Raw genomic sequence first — 6,703 nt, forward strand, 5'->3', positions numbered from 1 at the left:
TTTGATTTTCAATAATTGATTTACTTTTCAATAAATAATTTTTGTCTTAAATCTATATTTATAAGCAAATTCCACAATTATAAATACGATTTCAGTTTAAATGTTTTTAATTCGGCCTTAAATATCTGAACTAGAGATTTACAGCTACCTGTAGTAAAAATAACGTAGGGTCTAATTGAAAGGGTATGTTGGTGTGTGTTTATGTTTTAGTGGAAAAAATCATGTGGTTTCAATGCGATTTACAAAACTACGGACATAGTCTGGTATCCATTACTTCATAGACATATTGCTCATCCAATGTCAAACATATCTCCTTGCTCATCAGACTAGGTGCTCCGCTCATAATTTCTGGTCTGGGTAAACACCCGTTCACCAACCCTTGCAGTCCCGTCCCCTGTGACCCAATTAACTATATAAGCATTGGGCTTGTGTGCACACATGGTCTTGTGCGTCATACAGCATCAGCAGTCAACACGCACCTGAAATACTATTACCAATTGCAAACATTTGACAGAAAGGGAGATAACTCTATATTACCGTTAATGGATTTCCAAAATTCTGTATGTTCCCTTGTCCATTATATTTTCTGCATTTTGGTTTAAATCAAAATTTAACCAATAGCGTGTTCTTTGCCTAGGATGAAGGCATCGGAGGTTTTCGCCAACATTTAATTTTATGTCAACTTCACAATTATTAGTATAAATATAGCATTTACTTGACAATTATCACAATTTCCATCTGGCTCTAAATAGAGTTAGTGCAGACTTTTTGTTTGGAACTCTTTGGCTTTGTGTTCCTGGTGTTAAAAGCTTTCCAAAAATGTATAGTTTGTTTATTTGGGAGAACCATGTAGCGGAAATGTGTTACTAAGCAAGCTAGAAATTTTGGCTGCAGGCCTATATATCGGTCAGCATAATATATAAGTAACAGGGTGTTTTCTAGACACATCTACCAGCATGTTATAGTTTTGGTTGCAGTTTCCAATTTTGTTTATACAGATTCCATATTAGGACAGATTGATAAATCACGTTTGGCGTGTGTGTGTGTGTGTGTGTGTGGGGGGGGGGGGCGTGATTTTATTCAGACAAGACGGGTAGATCTGGAAATTGTTTCAAGGTCGGCCGAGCGAGTTAAGGGATTGACATTATTTAGATTTCCTATAGACTATTGCTTATGATTATACATTATTATGTAATAGCATAGTTGCTGTAAACTTTGTATTGTGGTGTATTCTGTTATAAAAACAACGCAATCTAATTAAAATATATATCTATATTTCGTTTCGTTTTTTATACTTTCGATGGCCTACACTACATGTAGATCTAACAAGTTATAGTGGGAGTTCACGTTCTATGACGTAATGTACCAAGCAAGCGACATTTGACCCGATTACGTCAGTCATTCGATTAACAAATTAGCGACGGCCATGTATTTTTTATCTACTTTTGCTTTGTTTTGATTTCTATTGCCGCTAATGTCTACCCACAGCTCGCGCAAAAAAGGTCAAACGCTCGATTCGACAGACCATTTGATTGGCTGACCCCTCATTTCAAGCAGAACACGAGTTAAATAACAACGAATCCAGATCCAAGTGTAGTAAAGACAAGTAAAATCGAAATTTTGAACTATAAAAACGAAACGAAATTGGATCTGTGTTTTAATCAGATTGAAAAACAACGTGAAGGCGAGGATTTGGTGAGCTGTGGCAAAAAATCGATAGTGTTACAAGTTCCTTTTGGTAAGCCCATGACCAGGATATTACCACAGTTCTTTTTGTGCCGTTTTGCACGACAATCTTATATATTCGATTCACTGCTGTTTTCATATATGGAACCAATTTTATAACAGTCGAGAATGATTTATCATGCTACTCCAGTTCTGTAAGTAACAGGTTTTTCAACATTTTTTATTATTATTAATTGTCAATTTAGTTATTTTGAAAACCGTATGGTATATAATGCGTGCCTATCATTTTACTTTTAAAACATAGAACCGAGCCAAACTGTATACCTAATCAAATCGTGATATGGACTAGTAATTATTTGCCCATTGACTTAAATGGCTGTAACATCACAGGCTCTAGCTTTTTGCTCAACATTCCGTTGGTTCTAATCTTTATAGGCAGATAGGGGACCGCATTTGATAATCTCCTCATCATAATTTCGTAGGGGGTTGACCGTTTAGATTTTTCGCTACGGGGATTTGATGTTGACTGGGGTCAAAATCTCACTTCCGACATAATGATTGCTCTGCAGAAAGACACTGTAATATCATCAGTATTACCCAAAACTGCTATTAAATTGCAAATTTAATCCTTTTTCGCCAAATCTAGACCAAAATGTCAACCAAAATATGTAGGAAGAGGAAATAAAAAAATGCAGGGAAAAATTGTCTATTCATAACTCGCAATACTAAATAATTACTATATTATATTATAATTGTCTGCCTTATTATATGATACGTCATCAAGATGTTCCTGATTTAAAATCGGCATTGTAATCTCAAATCTTTCTTTTGAGCAATAACTTAATTATAATGAAATGAAATGGGGTTTAATCAGTGGATGAACTATGGTTAAACGTTCGACTGTTCTGCCCCGACTGGGCTAATGAAGACGGCATTTAGTGTCGAAACATCTTCAATAATAACCTGTGCGACTGTGCTTTCAAAGGAATATAACTGTGAGAGACGAATTGGGCTCTTAATCCAAGTTAATTATATGGCCGAAAAAATGGTTTATTAATAATATTTGATTATTTATATTTATTTACGTTTTTAAGGACAGATACCCAAAGAACAAACAATTTATAAAATATCACAAAGTTTGATATAGAGACCTTTCGCATCTGTAAGGTTACGAACTCGAAAACTAACAACTCGTCGAATCATGTGAATCTGTGTCAACATCCCCTACACCCCATGTTCACGGTTAGATACATCTATACAGGTTCGGCATTGGAATCACGTAGGCGTGTATACGAACATGTTTCTCGCGGTATATATTGAATTTGTGTTGATTACGTAGAGTGTATAGAATGTGCTAAAATGCGAAATACTACTAGTTTCGTTTTGTATCTGCCAAAGTTCAAAATGTTTGGTGGACCCATTGGCGTAGGAACAATCTCAGTTTGGGGGGGGGGGGGCTGAGGCTTTTTGCCCGAAAATTTCTTTGTCACCCAAATTTTCAGAATGAATCAATCATTAACTAAAACGAGTTTTCCACAAAGCTGTGATGGTTGTTTATTTTTAATTAATTACACAATTGCACAAATATATAAATTTACAATAAGCAAACAAGCGGTTGCCATGCAAGATACGCGCACATTTTGCAAGAGATGGACAGAGAACGAGCTAAAAAGACAATGTGATTTTATGTACAATCAGGGGCCATAAACGAGGAAGATATGGTCATTTTGTTGGGCAGTTTCATTTCAATTTTCCCGAAATTCGAATTCAAACCTTCATTATGGTGGAATGGTGATATATTTAAACGGTTTTTAAAATCGGAAAAAAATTGTGACCTCTAAAGAATCCGCAAGCTAAAAATGCGATATTTCGAACAATCAGGGGCCATAATCCAGGAAGTTACGTTCGGATATGCGCGATTATCAAAAGGAACCAAGATCGTAGTGTGTAACGGTGATATATTCACACGTTTTTTTTTTAAATCGGATAAAAATTGTGACCTTTAAATTTTATACAATCAAGGGCCATAATTTAGGAAGTTACGATCCGATATCCGCAAATATAGAAAGGAACCAAGATCTGTAGGTTATAAACACGTATTTTAAGTTTCATCAACATCAGATCAAAATTGTGACCTTTAGAGGGTCCACAACCTTGATATATCGGATGGTTCCACTATTTACGTACGAGGGCGGCCATTTTGTCTGGCAGTTTTGGTCCGATTTTCACGAAATGCGAACTCAACCAACTTTACGGTATAACGGTGATACAAGTATATTCAAACGTTTTGTAAATCAAATAATAATTATGACCTCTAGAGGGATCTCAAGCTAAAACAAGATTTATCGTACAATCAGGGTCCATAATTCAGGAAGTTACGATCCGATATGCGCAAATATCGAAAGCTACCAAGATCATTGGGTTATAAACATGCATTTCAAGTTTCATCAAAATCGGGGACATTTTGTCCGGCAGTTTTGGTCCGATTTTCATGAAATTCGAATTCAATCAACAATATAATGTAACGGTAATATATTCGAACGGTTTTTTAAATCAGATAATAATTGTGACCTCTAGAGGGACCACAAGCTAAAAACGCAATTTTTCGTACAATCAGGGGCCATAATTCAGGAAGTTACGATCCGATATGCCCGAACATCGAAAGGAACCAAGATCTGTGGGTTATAAACATGCATTTCAAATTTCATCAAAATCAGATGAAAATTGTGACCTCTAGAGTGTCCACAATCTAAAAATGTGATTTCTCGTACAATCAGGGGCCATAATCCATGAAGTATCGATCCGAATCGGATAAGAATTGTGACCTGTAGAGTGTCCACAAACAAATTGTGGACGGACAGACGGACGGACGGATGAAAATCCAGACGAACGGGGCGACGACAGTATACGTCCACATGAAAATGTGGGCGTATAAAAACAACTTAATTTTCCATATTTCAATTCTAGATGAATCTGCCAGTTCTTAATTTTAAAAATATTGAATAAGTTATGAGTGTATGAACATTTGCTGGAAATGGTTGAAATATATCATTAGATAATATGTTCGACAGAAATAAGCCACAATGTAAAACGTGTGTGGTCGAAAACGTAAACTAACTTTTCGTTTTCGCACTCGTTTTCGTACCGATACGATAAGCACATACAATTAAAGCTGTGGACATGCAAAAATTAACATATGCCCATAGAGTTATAAGTTACCGCTCAAAGCTATGTACATGTTGACATATAAATATATGACTCGAGATTTTACTGATTAAAAATAATTCATGTACATACATTTCAGATTAGATAATACTAGGAATTATAAATACCCGATTATAAATACTAATATCTTATAAAATCGGCCAGTCGATTGAATGAAAAATACAACTGGAAACGTGCAATACTATATACATTATTATGCATTGGGTGGTCTGTCTCTTTCATAATGCAAAACAGATAAACTTTGCCACATGTTTTAATACAGTTATGGATTTAGTTAACGTGGCCATCTCCAGATTTAGCTGCAATTTGCTTGCTATTAGATGGTTGCGGATAATCTGGTGGCTGACATCTTGAATTCCAAAATGGTCATCAGAATAACCCATTTTTGTTGAATACTGCAATTATACTGCATTTCGTTCAGGATGTCAAATCTCTATGCCCATAATTTCAACATAAGGAACATTTGGATGTATCAGATCACCACTATTCGACATTTTATTTTGATCTAACTTATGGCGGTTTAGCTAAGAAAGATCGGGGTGATTTCATAATCTGCAACATTTTCCTAATAAAAGTCACGACTTGTTGTTTGAGAAATATACAACCATCCGTTATCAAATGGGCAGAGTTTGTAACTTATTTACATTTATGGGAAATATTATCCCGAAGTAAAACGTGAGCATTGAAATATCAATGAATGTACATTAATTTTAAGATTTGGATATTTACCAATTTGATCCGGATGCCATGTCTGGTACTCTGGGGGCTTTTAATAGCAATTACCTTGACCTCGGCCAGCCTTGTATCTGTTTATCCTTTGCCAAGATACTGATGTAATGAATATCGAATAATGAATATCAAATAACTGACGACAGATTGAAACATTTCAATATAGCTACAGTTAAAAATCTTTCAATTAATTAATAAATGAAGGAATGAATTAGTGATTTCATCACGGTAAAATAGGAAAAAATCCCCAGGTCAGCCAAGGTCAAAGTTATTGCCCAAAAAGCAACAGAGTGCCTTTCCTGAACGTCAAAATCTCGAATCGGAGTTTTATTACCGATAATGTTAAAGTAATATATAATTTTAATACATTGCAGGTACTTTGTTTTATAATATTCCCGTTTTAAAATGAAATAAATGGTAAGCTATCAATTATAAAAGTTATGCCTCCATCACAAATTGTCCAAAAACCTTTGATGTGCTCAAATGTCGTCGTATACGGTAATGCATTTAAAACCATATTTTGTAAACAAAGATATTTCACAATGAAAGTTTACGACTCAACCCTCTGCTGTCCAATTTTAAGTTTATTATTGCCTTCTGTTATGCATTGGCCGGTCGAACATACATGTAAAATACGCCCCTTTGATCTTTAATGGTAAAGAGATATCGTTGCATGTTTCTTATGAATGCTATCATAATTTCTAGACTTTTTTGGCAGTTTTCGCATCGGATTTACTGTCAACTAATTCATCACCATTATCATCTGATGAAGAAGACGAAGAAGAAGACAATGCATCATCAGTACTTCCTAACTCATCATCAGTACTTCCCAAATCATCATCAGTGGCATAATCGTCATCAATACTTCCATCCATACTTTGTTGTTCTGCGGACATTGACAGGCCTTGGTCTATGTCTGTCTCAGTATAAAGATCTGATTCGTTATCATTAGATCTCTTCAGAATAGATACAATTGGTTTATCTGTCACCACCCCCTTTGACATTTCAACAGGATTTCTAAATCGTAAACTGTCATTGTTGTTGTCAATCCCTCCTGACTTAA

Source organism: Patella vulgata, chromosome 3, assembly GCF_932274485.2.
Source record: "Patella vulgata chromosome 3, xgPatVulg1.2, whole genome shotgun sequence".
Classification (NCBI taxonomy): domain Eukaryota; kingdom Metazoa; phylum Mollusca; class Gastropoda; family Patellidae; genus Patella; species Patella vulgata.